This window comes from Protopterus annectens, chromosome 5.part0 (assembly GCF_019279795.1).
Source record: "Protopterus annectens isolate FY-2018-M chromosome 5.part0, PAN1.0, whole genome shotgun sequence".
Taxonomy (NCBI): domain Eukaryota; kingdom Metazoa; phylum Chordata; order Ceratodontiformes; family Protopteridae; genus Protopterus; species Protopterus annectens.
The window spans coordinates 45213243-45227087 of NC_056735.1; the positions used below are offsets into that span (position 1 = coordinate 45213243).

At 44.0% G+C, this 13845-nt stretch overlaps 1 protein-coding gene across 4 annotated transcripts in view; it reads right to left on the minus strand.

Annotated features, from left to right (window-relative positions):
• BCL9 (BCL9 transcription coactivator) overlaps positions 1–13845 on the minus strand; it is a 1690791-nt gene that overhangs the window by 59544 nt on the left and 1617402 nt on the right. The window lies entirely within an intron of this gene.

Genomic DNA, 13845 nt, shown 5'->3' on the forward strand with positions numbered 1-13845 from the left:
GATTTCTTTTCGTTTACTGTGTACCCCAAGCAACTTAGTAACTTTTTTTACAAACGCCAGATGCTTTAGAAGAATGTCCTTGCTCTCTGCTTGCATCAGGCAGTCGGCCAGGTACGGATAAATTTGAATTCCTTTCTGTCTGCAAAATGCAATTACTGGTGCCAGGCACTTTGTGAAGACCCTGGGCACAGTAGATAAGCCAAAGGGCAGTGCAGAGAATTGGTAGTGCATTGAACCAGCTATGAATCTGAGGTATCTTCTGCAGTTTTGTCTGATAGGGACATGCAGGTATGCCTCTTTGAGGTCCAAAGTCACGAGCCATGCTTTCTTGCCCAGCATGGGAAGAAGCTGCTGTAATGTCAACATTTTGAATTTCGGAACATCCAGGTAAGTGTTTAGAGATGAAAGATCCAGAATGGGCCTCCAGGCTTTGTCCTTTCTGGGTACCAGAAAGAGTCTTGAGTAAAATCCTTGTTCTTGCTCCTGTGATGGTACCTTTTGAATAGCTCTCATATCCATGAGTGCTGTAATTTGTTTTTGAGCCTCTGCCCATTGATTTGGTGGCAGATTTGGCATTCCTTTTAACCTTGGCAGAGTGTGAAAGTGGAACCTGTAACCTTGAAATGCAATGTTGAGAACCCATTTGTCTTTGGTGATCATTTGCCAATTGTGGTAGAAGAGTGCCAGTTTTCCTCCCAAGGGGGCAGCCAAGAAGGATTTGTTTGGCAGCTGTAGTGGGAAGTCATTGGAGCTGCTTTTTATATGGTTGTGGCCTGTCTTCCCCTTCTTTCTGGCCTGATGTAACCCACTGTCGAGGCCTGTAAGGACCTTGTGTTTGACCTCTACCTCTTGGACGTCTGCATCTTCCCCTTTGAGGTCTGTCTGTAATTGGAAAGGACCAATTCTTAGTTGGCCAGTTTCTGCTAAATCTAGGAGGCTGAACCCGTAAGAAATCCTTCACCGTTTGCATAGATTTTGCCTTATCCTCCATTTTCTTTAATACCTCTTCTGCCTTAACTCCAAATAACACATCCTGCTGCAAAGGTGCAGCCAATAATTTTGCTTTAACATGATCTGGTAGCGTATGTTCTTTTAACCAAGCATGTCTTCTAATGACAGTGCCTGTAACTGCTGCTCTGCAGGAGGCCTCTAGAGAATCAAAACCACATTGCAAAGTATGCTTTCCCACTTGTTCAGCTGCATGCAATAAATCCTGCATTTCTTTAAAATTAGGAGGATCTGATTCTGGAAGCATTTTTTGTTTTAACTGAGGCAGTAAAAATTGCTGATATTTTAGCATGTGAAACTGGCAATTTAAGGCTCTCATTGCTAAAGTTGCAGATGTATATACTTTCTTTCCCCATCTGTCTAATGCTCTAGAATCTCTGTCAGAGGGAACGGGATTCTTGGCTGATGAGGCCTCAACTCCTTTGGGTCCCTGAGAAATAGTTTCAGGGTCAGTGACAGGGCTTTTATACAGAAATTTATGAGAGTCAGGGACTCTGTAGTATCTGTCAGGTTTAACAGGGGCTGGAGGTAAGGAATCGGGATTTAAGCTGGATTCAGTATAAACATCATCCACAATATCTGACACTGGTGGAATAGCAAGGGGTCTGTGTTGAGGTAATAAAAGGAAGTCTCTGAGCCTTTTCTTGGATTCTGAGTAATCCTGGCCTTCCCAGTGGAAATGCTCCCTCATGGTATGTAGGGTTTCCCCAAAGGAGTAGTCCTCAGGCAGTGAGGCTGATGGAATTGATTCCTCAGCATCAGAATCCTCATAAAGGGGAAAAGAGTATCCTAGGTCTGAGGATGAATCAGAAGAGATGGACACCTGGTCGTATGAGTCATAGTCTGCATCCTGTCTAGCCTTTTATCAGGAGGGGGATGGGACCCCCTGATCAGAATAATTAGGTCTTCAGCCATTTTGAGCATTTGTTTCTTAGGCATGGAGGCCTGTCCTAGAGAATGCTGTATTTGTTTCTTTGACTTTAAAGGAAGCTTAGATTTAGCTGAGGGTATAATGCTTAACTGGGTAGGTCAAAAGACACCCTCTGTAGCTGTGGGTTGCTCAGCTACTCCAGATCCCTCTGAAAGGTTAGTCTCGGTAGGCTGAGGAGCTTGTGCGTCCGAAGGCCCAGCCATCTCCACGTGGGAGTCAGAGGCGGCTTGTGGTTCTACAGAAGCGGTCATCAGGGACTGCGAAGGCGCCTCGCTGAAAACCGGAGAACCAGTGACTGGCCTAGAAGAGGCTTCGTCGTCAGTTTTGGGCCTCGGAAGCCTATCCTTGTCTTTGCGCTTCTTGTGTATTCCAGTCATCGGAAGTTCCGACGGCATGTTATAATTGAATTTTCTACCAAAATAATGTCGTGCAAAATCAAAGCGACGTTTAATAGTGCGTTAAACCTAGCACAAAACCGACAACCAGTAACGCCGTGGTCAGGGCCTAGGCATGGGATACAATAGGAATGGAAATCCTTATGAGATATTTGCTTCCCACAAGAAATACAGTTATTAACTTTTACTGACATCAGTCTGAGGCAAGAAAAAGTTTCCCCAACGGGGTACTTAGCTTTGTAGAAGACTTCGGTTCTGCATTCGGAATGAAAATCTCAGGAGACGGCCGACCGGCACTTGCGAACTGCTTTGCTTCGGGCACCGCGCGGCAAGAAAGACTGAAGAAAATGGCATCGGCCGCATCTTATATACCCCTGTCGCACTGACGTCAGGGAGGAGGTGACAGCAACCGACGCCGGACCAAGACTTTGGAACTCTGGCCGACTGCGGGACCACCTGATGGCAGGATAACCCAAGTGTAATGACTGCAGCAGTGTAACACGATGAACATCAGGGTTCCTGTTCTTCTTCCCCTTCTTGGGCAGTAGGCAAAGGGAGAGAAGTGGCAGAAGCAGGCCTAGGACTGAGCACTGGAATGGTGGAGGGGGAAGAGGCCATGGGCCTAAGGGCCATGAAAGCCTGCATCAAAGAGTTGTTAAAGGATTGACAGTCTGGGACTCCTCCAGAAGGTGGAGTCTGGTGTTTTGAGTTTTCCGTTTCCTTTTTAAAGGTGTAAGTCTTGGAGAGGTCCTGGCTTCAGGAGCCTGGGAAACGGTAGGGGTTTCAGGCATTGGAATCTTGGTCGGTCATCAGACTATATCTGGTTCCCCCTCAACATCAATAGGGGCCGACGTCAGAGTTATCTCTGTGGATGCTCTGGCCATAAATTCCGAAGTGGCTTCCTCGAGGGGAGCCGTCGAAGTAGACAGTTCTACTGGACGTCCCTCAACACCTAAATCGGAAGCTGGTGGGACATCCGATGGCGGAGAGGCAGAGGAAGTAGGCCTGGAAACCTTGGCCTTTTTCCGTGGTGGTTCCGTCGGAGCAGCTGATTCGGGATCCATCCTGAGCGCTAGTTTTTTTGAACCTCTGGTTTTCAAAGTATAGGTTAAGGGCGGCCAGACTGCTACGGAGGGTCAAATCCAGCAAGCGGTATGGTCGTGCTCTCGGCCTAGACAGAAAACGCAGCGGTCGTGCACATCTTTATGTGGTATCTGACACCTGCATTGGCATTTACCCTTCTTAGCTGACATCAGCTAATGGAACCACAGCATACCCAGCTCAAGCAAAATAAAGGCAAAATCCCCAATGGGGTATTTAGCTTTAGACGTCAAGTAAAGGAGCAATGGGAGCAATGTGACAGTCGACTGTGGCTGAAAAGTTCTGAGGTCTGTGCGTGCAGACGTCACATATAAGGTCACTGGTTTCTGGCCCTATGTGTGACGTCCCACGCACCTACAACAGCCAGGCTTAAGCTTTTGTAAAGGAGACGACATTCAGGTTGCCTTAGGCAGGGAAGGGTGGGAGGGTGGCATAATGGTTAAGGTGTTTACCTTACAAACACAAGGGTCAGAGTTTGATTCTCACATGGGGTAATTGGCTAGGCTTAAAATGGCTTACAAGGGCAGTTAGCCTAGTACTGACCTAAGAACCTATGAACCTATAAGAATACTGCAACACAGGAACAGAAGGACATCATCTGTTTATTGAAAGCAGTTTGTTGCTCCACTTTCAGACAAAGGGAACCTTCAAACTTTTTATGCATAACAAGCAGGGTTTTTGCATAAAAAAATAAGCCAGATCCCGGGTTACCACCTTTAGAAGAGGAAAATGCCCCAACTGTTGTTAAACTCTTTGCCACACCTTGCTGCACATCCCTTGGCCCACTGCTCCAACCTTCACTTTTGCTACAAGAGATGACTTATCATTGCAGCATCTATTATTATTTCTTAACTGCCTTCTGATGTGACATAATGAAGCAATCTGGAGGTGTTCACTTTAAATACTCCAGTACTTTGTTTGCTATGGCAAACAAGACACTGAAATTTGTGCAGTCAGTCTTGGATTGCTGGATCATACCTCAGTTTTACAGAATAGCAGGAAAGAAAGGGGTAGGCAGCAAACCTGGAACAGCCAAGGTACACTGGATCTACACAGATTCCTTTTTGTTATGGCATATAAGCCACTTCAATCGCCTTTGAGTAACTGTATTTTAGTGGTCACTGATACCTTGCACTGCTACAACCCTTGTTTCAACACAGAAAAATGGAATGACTGCTACACACCAACAGAAAGAAATTGCAAAAAACTTCAAAACCAGCAGCTTCAAAGGAAATTAACACATGGGATCGAATAAGAGACAATGGCCTTCTAAATAGCATGCTACTGTCTAAAACAGAAGGTTTCTAGGGAACTTAATTCTCCCTCTGTAAAAGGGAATCAAATGGTGTATTTTAAATAAGCACCAGCGAAACACCCTCCTATTAAATTTTAGTGTTTATTTTTTTGGGGGGGGGCCACTTTGCATCACTTTTACTTAGCATATAAATTTAAAGGTTGCTGCACTGTAGGTATTGCAGAAGCAGTTGCAAGAATTTGAAAAATTCTAACAAAGCCATAACCACCTTTTAGAAAAGTAATCTAATTATATCGCTCTCTCTTTTAACAACAGGCTACTTCCGCATTCCTTCTGTTGTGCTGTTGCATTATTGTACAAAAATCTATCTATTTAGAATTAGTATTTTTCTAGCTAGTCTTTCTAGCTTTTGCCCAATATGAAAGGGGGAAGGTCCCATAAACCCACCACTCAGACACGACCAGGCAGTGCCACCTAACGGCATCTGTTGGGTTTGCCGTAGTGATGACCGTAGCAGTTTGCAAGAGGACTGCAAAGACCATTATTCATGCTCTGGACACCGAATAAATCAACAAACGACACGAACAGCAGTAGTATCAGACAGTACTTAAAGCAGATGTGCGAAACATTCTGACATTAAATTCATATTCTTGCTGGAAACCCTCACAACTGAATACCCCCATCCAAAAGCATCGAGGATAATTTTACAACCAAGGTATTTGGTGGCATCAAAAAGTTGAAAATGCAATTTTATGTTTATTTTCTATTTTTACAGCTATAGTCATGGCTTAATAAAGTTCACACTTGCCTGGATTTCTTGGTAACTTACTTGTAAGCAATAATATTTCTTCAAAAAGGAAGTGGTCATATGTTGTCCAAACAGTATACCTTGAGCTGGCTAAGGTGTCTGACATGATCCCCGATCTAGCATAGTTAGTAAGCTTAATGCATTACAAACACCTCCCTATTTGGTGAGATGGATAGCAAACTCGCTAAAAGACAGAACCCACATGGGGTGGGTATCATGTGCCACATCAGAGAACATGAAGGTGACCACTGGCATCCCACCGGGCTCAGTGCTGGGAACTCTTCTGTTTGGTATTTACTCTTCTGATCTCCAGACCATGAACCAAGACCTCTGGCTAAACAAGTCTGCAGACAACTGTAAACAGAGTCAATGCCAAGATGCTGCTCATACCCAAGCCCTTCAGCAACAACTTACCCTTGTAAACGGCTGGGGCACTAAAATAGGCTCAAATTAAATGCCAAGTACAATACTGTCACATTCTGTAAACAAATCCTCCCACAGCATACAACACAGACAACACCCCACTCCAAGATGAGAATGTCATTAAAAGACCTTGGAACTTTCTAATTCCCTCTTCTTTGATCACAGTGTAAAAATAATAGTCAGAAAGTCCTTTTATTTAACACAGCTAATTGCCAAAGGAATATTATGCAAATCTGAAGATACTATTGTTGCCTAATATTCAACATTGATCAAATCAGTTACTGAATAAAATGCCCCCTTTGGGATGTTTCTCATTAGACTTATCAAACTAGAAAGACCCCCAGAGATTCCCAAGACCACCACTGGCTTAAAAACCTTACACCATCAGAAAGGACTGGAAGCACTGTCCCTTTACTCAGTATTTTATAGACTCCTGACAGGAGACCTATACTGTGCCTTTCTTGCCATTAGGAGCCCTGGATCTCGTGTTTCTACAAACTGTCCCATAAATCTCAGAACCATGGATCTAAGTTTTCATCAGCAAATAAATAAAACAAACACTGTGAAGAGAAATGTTTATTACACAACATCTTCCCTGTCACTGGAACAAACTCTTGCTGCAAATCAAGCAGTGTGTGATGAACTATCTTCCTTTAAAAGGAAACTGGATAATTGGACGGGTATTCACAAATTTACCCCTGGCTTCACTGTCGTGGCTCTCCTCAAAAAACATGGTATGGACTAAGGGTGAGGGGTAGTGGCGATGAGTACAGGTTGCAAGACTCTTTCGCCTTGTATTGTCTACGATCCTAAGTTAAAGGCTATTTGCACCACTAGGCTCAGAACATTAAATTTGGAATGATTCAAAGTGTGTATTACTCTACCGAAGTGCAGGCACTATGTCCTTGTCACAAATCAGATGCGTGTCCAGATAATTTCATCACCCAGGAACAGAAAAATATATATATTTTCAGCAAATCCTGATTTTCTGTGCTAGCCTAATGCCTCAGAAAAACATTATTTTGCACTTACTTATTCCACAAAATGGCCCGATGGGGTTGCCATAATAATGCAATGTTTCTGTGTTTATTCACTTTTCATTCACAATACATTTCCATCCCCATAATATGACACAAGCTAGAAGCAGCAAACCAGCCTAATTATGCATTTTCTTAAGAAAGTGTCCTTTGTCAATGCCTTATTAGACCGTCTCTGTAAACAGTGTCAATGTCCCCCAACACACACACACATGCACACACTACTTAACTCTTCTGATTTCTGGCATTTTACCGTAACTACTTTGATTTCTGCTAAGCTGGGAAAAGCTTTTCATGGTGCACTTAAGTTTTACATGACAGCTGAATTACAAGGTCCTGTTAGGTACCCAAAATTACAGTTTTTAGCAAATTTGTATACAATTTCACACCCTGTCTTATTTAGGTGTCAGGAACAGCAGCTCTGTTCAGTCATTTGTAATTGACAGTTACTTCACTAAATGTGATAAATTAGATTAAAGCAAATTATAGTACTCATTACTACCTCTCGAGTGTACCTCAAAGTACAGTTGTGTACACTTACCACAAATGTAGATGTTACTGTTGCAGTCATCATATTTGGGTTATCTGCCTGCAGGTAGCCCTCAGCCGGCCTGAATACCAGAGTCTTGGGATTTCTGCGTCGGATGCTGTCGCTTCTTCCATGACGTCAGGTCTTCAGGGGTATAAAACATGCACCTATGCCATTACATCAGTTTTTCTTGCCCCAGATGTCACGTGCCCCCAAAATAGGAAGCAATTATATGGTGTGGAACACCCCCAGCAAAATGCAAATACACATAGAATAAGATATGCAAAACCAAAAAGGATAGGTGAAAGCAAAGACAATTGGGGCTGGAGGGAGGGTAACAAGGACTGCAACAGTGAATACACTCGAACATCTACATTTATGGTTAAGTGTACACAACTGTACTATGTTCTTCGTGTTTCACTGATGCAGTCATCACATTTGGGTTGATTCCCAAAGCTAAGGAAGGGTGGAGGTAGATTAAGAAGCAATAGGACTGGCAATCAGGCCCTGTAATACTGCGGTGGCAAATCCAACTCTCAATTTAGAAAGGATAGGCAAGTGGTAATGCTTGGTGAAAGTGTGTACAGAGCTCCAGGTTGCAGCTTCCAGGATGTCCCTGGTAGGGACTCCTCTGAGAAATGCAGTAGAGGTAGATGTAGCCCTAGTGGAATGTGTTTTTATCCCCTGTGGGGTAGGTTTTCCATGATGCTTGTAGCAGAAATGGATGCAGTGTGCTATCCATTGAGACATGGTTTGCTTTGAAATGGCCTTCCTCTCTGCCCCTGCATCAAAGCTGACTAGCAGCTGGTCAGATTTTCTGAGAGGCTTAGTCCTGTCCAAACAGAATCTAAGCTGTCTGTGCATGTCTAGAGAATGCAATATCCTTTCCCCCTTATTTTGAGGATTAGGGGAAAAAGTAGGCAAATGAATGGACTAGTTTAAAGCCACACTAGACACTACCTTGTGCATAAAAGATGGGTTAAGTCCTGAAGGAAACCCTGTCCGCATGGAAGATAATGAAGGGTTCCACTGCCATAAGGGCCTGCAGTTCAGATACTCTTCTTGCTGAAGTGATGGCTAGAAGTAAAGCTGTTTTCCATGAGAGGAATTTCAACTCTGCTGTAGCAGTCGGTTCAAAGGGGGGGGGAGTGTAAGTTTTTCCAATACAAAGTTAAGGTCCCAGGCTGGAGTGGGATCTCTCCTGGGGGGGGGGGGGTCTTAAATTTTTGGCCCCTCTAAGGAACTGTTTTACCAGAGGATGAGACAAGAGGGGTGGCTCAGTATTGTAATGAGCTGAGATGGCAGAGGCATGAATCTTAATTGAAGAGAAGGATAGGCCCTTGTGGAGCATTTCTGTTAAGTAATCTAGTATATGAGGTAAGCTGGGCACAGTTGTGTCCATCCCTTGAGACTGGCACTAGGAACAGTGTCTTTTCCACTTTTCTGAATAGGATTTTCTAGTACTAGGCCTCCTTGCCTCAAGAATGACATCCAGCACCTGCTTACTGAGGGTTGCTAGAGATGAGGTCAGGGGATTAGCCAGGCTGCAAGGTTCAGGGTCTGAAGTTGAGGGTGCAGAATTTGGCCCCCCTGCTGGGACAGCAGGGAAGGGGTCTGAGGCAGATGCCATGGTTGTAGCACTGTCAGACTGCGCAAAAGAGGACACCAGTGCTGGCATGGCCAGTCTGGTGCAATCAGGATTGTCCTTGGTTTGTCCAGTTTGATCTTTGCTAGAACCTTTGAGAGGAGAGACTGAGAGGCTTTCCCAGGAAAAGGGCAGGGCATCCACCTTCCAAGCTTGGCTGTGGGGAGTCCTGGTGCAGTATTTGTTCAATTGATAGTTCTGAGGGGAAGCAAAGAGGTCCACCTCTTGGTGTCCCCCATCTCTTCCCCAACAGCTTGAATATTTTGGGTTCCAGTTTCCATCCGTGTGGGTCCATGAGATTTCTGCTTAAGTCGTCTGCCAGTGAATTTAGTTTGCCTGGCAAGAATTGAGCTTGTTGGTGCACTTGGTTGCTCAAGGCTGTGTTCTACAGAGCCACGGCTAGTCTGCAGAGTGGGTAGGAATGTGTTCCCCCCTGCTTGCTTATGTACCACATAACTGTGGTGTTATCTGTCTTTACCAACAGTTGTCCTGGAAGAATAAGGCCTTTGAAGGCTGTCAGAGCATTCTGTACAGCTAACATTTCTTTTTAATTGATATACAGGTGCATCTGCTTTGGGCTCCATTTGTCCTGAATGCACTGCCCTGCCATGTAAGCCCACCATGCATAGTCTGATGTGTCTGTTAGGGTTTGGGCGGCAGGGGGTAGAGTGAAAGGGGTCCCTTGTGGTAGCAGGCCTCTGCCCACTAAAGGAACTCTGCCCTTTTAGACACGGAATGTTAGGAATTATTGTTTCCAGGTCCTGAGAATGACTTTTTAGATACCACTGAAGTTTCCTCATATGCAGTCTTGCATATGGAATTAACAGAATGCAAGAGGCCATGAACCCCAGAGCTTGCAGTTTTTTCCTTGCAGATAGCTGGGTTTTTGTGGCCAGTAGGTTGAAGTAAGTTGTCGAATAAATTTGTTTATCTGGAGTGACGAATGCCATCTGGGTAGTTGTGTTCAAGCTTGCTCCCAGGAATACAATCTGTTGGCAGGGTACTATGTGTGATTTATTTCCGTTGATGGTGTACCCCAGTGAAGTTAGAAGTCTCTTTACAAATGCCAAGTGCCGTAGTAGCAAGTCCTGACTTTCTGCCTGAATTAGGCAATCGTTCAAGTATGGATAAATCTAAATACTTCTCTGCCTGCAAAAAGCAATGGCTGGAGCTAGGCACTTTGTGAACATCCTGTGCACAGTAGATAAGCCAAAGGGAAGTGCAGAGAACTGATAGTGCAAAGAGCCTGCCCTGAAGCGATGGAGCCTGCCCTGAAGTGAAGGTATTTTCTGCAAGATTCCCTTATGGAGATGTGCAGGTAAGCTTCTTTTAAGTCTAGGGTTGCCAGCCAGGCATCCTTGGCTAGCATAGGAAGCAGCTGTTGGAGAGGTAGCATTCTGAAGTTTGGAACCACCAGAAAGGTGTTGAGAATAGATAAATCCAGGATAGGACGCCAGGAGTTTTCTTTTCTGGGAACCAGGAACAGTCTTGAATAAAAGCCTTGTCCCCTTTGTTCTGCTGGGACAGGTTGAATAGCCTTGATGCTGAGGAGAGAAAGTACTTACTTACTTTTGGGCCTCCGTCCACTGGTTTGGGTGAGGTCTGGCCATCCACTTAAGAGTTGGGAGTGAGTGGAACTGGAATCTGTATCCTAGGGAAACAATGTTTAAAACCCATTTGTCTTGGGTAATGTATTCCCAGTTTTTTGAATGCATTGCGAGTTTTTCTCCTAAAGGTGCAAGTACTTGAGCAAGGCTTGGGGGAGTTAAGGATAAGTCATTGTGCAAGTTTACCATAAGGGGGTTGGCTTACTACTCCCTGATTTTGATGTGGGTGCACCCCACTGCTTAGATCTGTGCATAACCTGAGACTGAAGTCTTGGGGGTCTGCTGCCCCTGGGTTTGGACCGAGAAGGCCTGGAAAGGATCAGTTCTTTGAAGGCCAATGCCTACTGAATCTAGGTGGCTGTACTTGTAAGAAATCTTAACAGTTTGCATAGATTTAGCTTTCTTCTCCATCCTTTTGAGAACTTTTTCTGCTTTATTGACAAACAGGCACTCTTGGTTTAAGGGTGCAGCCAGTAATTTTGCTTTGACATAATCTGGAAAGTTTTGTTCCTTAACCTAAGCATGCCTTCTAAGAACAGACCTAGTGACAGCAGCCGTACAAGATGCTTCTAAATCATCAAAACCACACTGCAAAGTATGTTTACCAACTTGGTCAGCAGAGTGCATTAACTCTTGTAAATCTTTGTGTTCTGCACAGTCAAAAGTCAACATCATTTTCTGTTTAATTAGCCCCATAATACGCTGCTGATACTTTAACATATGAAACTGGCAATTTAAGGCCCTAATGGTCAGAGTAGCAGAGGTGTATACCTTCTTACCCCATCTATCTAAAGCCCTAGAATCCCTGTTTGAAGGGGTAGGATTCTTAGCAGTAGTAGCCTTAATGCCTTTTGGTCCTTGGGAAATGGTCTCTGGATCCGCAGTAGGATTCTTGAAAAGGAATTTGTGAGAGTCAGGTACTCTATAGTACCTGTCACGTTTCCTGGTAGCTGTAGGCAAAGTATCAGGGGTAAGGCTGGATTCCAAGAAAACATTACCTACAATCTCCAGAACAGGAGGGATAGCTAAAGGCCTGTGTTGAGGCAGGTTTAAACATTCCGAGTCTCTTTTTGGACTGAGAGTAGTCCTGGCTTTCCCAGCGGAAATGCTCCCTAAGGGTACACAGGGTTTCACCAAAAGCAAAATCTTCTGGAGGGGAAGCAGAGGGAATGAAATCCTCTGCATCTGAATCCTGTTAGGTAGATAAGGGTATGTCCTGGTAGTCAGAAGGAACAGAGATATCAGATTCCTGATCAGAAGAATCAGAAGGAAAATCAGTTATAGGTCTCTGAGAGGGAAGGCTGGCTTCCCCTAATTAAGGAAATAAGGTCTTCAGCCATTCTATTCATTTGGTTTTGAGGCCTGTGGGCCTGAGAATGTGTTTTGGTCGTCGGTTTCCTAGGTGTAGTGTGAACTTTAGGCCTGAGAAATTCGGAATTTTTGGCTTGAAATGAAGTCGTCGATTTAATATGAAAATCGGTAGACCTGAATACACCCTCAGAAGCCGGTGCCTGCACAGCGGCTCCGGACCCATCCAAGGTAGAGACATCCGCAGGTTCCATAGTCGAAGAAGCATCTTTCGGCATACTAGACTCCGAATGGGTCTCAGTAGGGGCCTGCGAATATGTAGAAGCTGGTATCAAGCACCTCACTGAGTACTGATGGACTGGCGACTAGCTTAACGGTAGCGTCTTTGGCAGTTTTGGACCTATGCGGTCTGTCTCTGTCTTTATCCTTATGTTTTTTTCAGAAGATCGGTAGTCGGATGGCTTACCAACGCCATTTTGGAGTACAGAGATCGAGAGCGAAAGTATTTAGCTATAAAAATTGCCTGACGACGGATAGTTCGGGCATTGAACAAGGCACAAAACTGACAGCGAGGGACATCGTGGTCTGGGTCTAAACAGGTGACGCAGTAAGGATGAAAATCTCTATGAGGTATTTGCTTTCCACAGGCAAGACCATTATTAATTTTTTCTGACATTGGTTAGAGCAAGAAAAAAGGGTCCCCAATGGGGTACTTATCTTTTAGAAGACTTCAGGTCTGAAATTCAAACAAAAATTTCAGGAGTCAGCCGACCGGCACTTGTGAACTGCTTCTGCTTCGGGCACCGCACAGCAAGAAAGACTGATGTAATGGTGTCGGCTGCATGTTTTATACCCTTGACGACCTGATGTCATGGAAGAAGCGACAGGATCTGACGCAAAAATCCGAAGACTCTGGTATTCAGGCCGGCTGAGGGCTACCTGCAGGCAGATAACCCACATGTAATGACTGCAACAGTGAAACATGAAGAACATCGAGGAATGTACCACATTTAGGGTCTCCAAAAGTTCATGTTCTTGAAGTTCCATATTAAAAGGATCTGCCACACATTCCGTGTTTGGAATTTTTTAACTGATGTCCATAACAAATAGAAATTAATTACATTAATTCATTAAAAGTAAAAACAGCATATTTAGCCATCCTGTGACCTTCCTAGCTGAAGCTGTTAGTAAGACATCAGTGTGTTGCACATTTTGCCCATTTGTTCCACATTATGAGAGCTAATTTCCTCATTTTGGAGATGGAAGGTTGAGAGCTATGTCTAGAGTTATATGGATGAGATCAACACTCCACTAAGCAGAAATGAAAGTATTTACTGGTCTGCAAGTACTATTCCAGTATGAATGACCCCTGCTTTTCATAACAAAATATAAATGCAACAACTAATTGTTTGGAAAAGCTTCACTAGAGCTAATGTGTGTGTTCTAAAGTAAGGCAATCTCATGATGCAACTGTTAACTAACCACAAAAAAAAAAACTACAAAAGGAGTGTGGTCTTATCTCATGCAAACATAGATGCATCCTTTTCTAAATCAGCATGCCATTTAAATATGAAGTGATGGTGGGACCTTCACAACTGTTGACAGGAAAAATGTAAGGTAACAAGGGTTCCTAGGTACCAAAAGTACACCTGGATGACACCAGAGGGAGAAGAAAACATTCTAGAATTACTTTAACTACACTGGAGGGTGGTGGTATCTTAACTTCTATGCAATAAAAAATAATTAGCCTGAATAAACCAGTTTAATGGGCCAGTACAACAGACTACTTAATGAGATT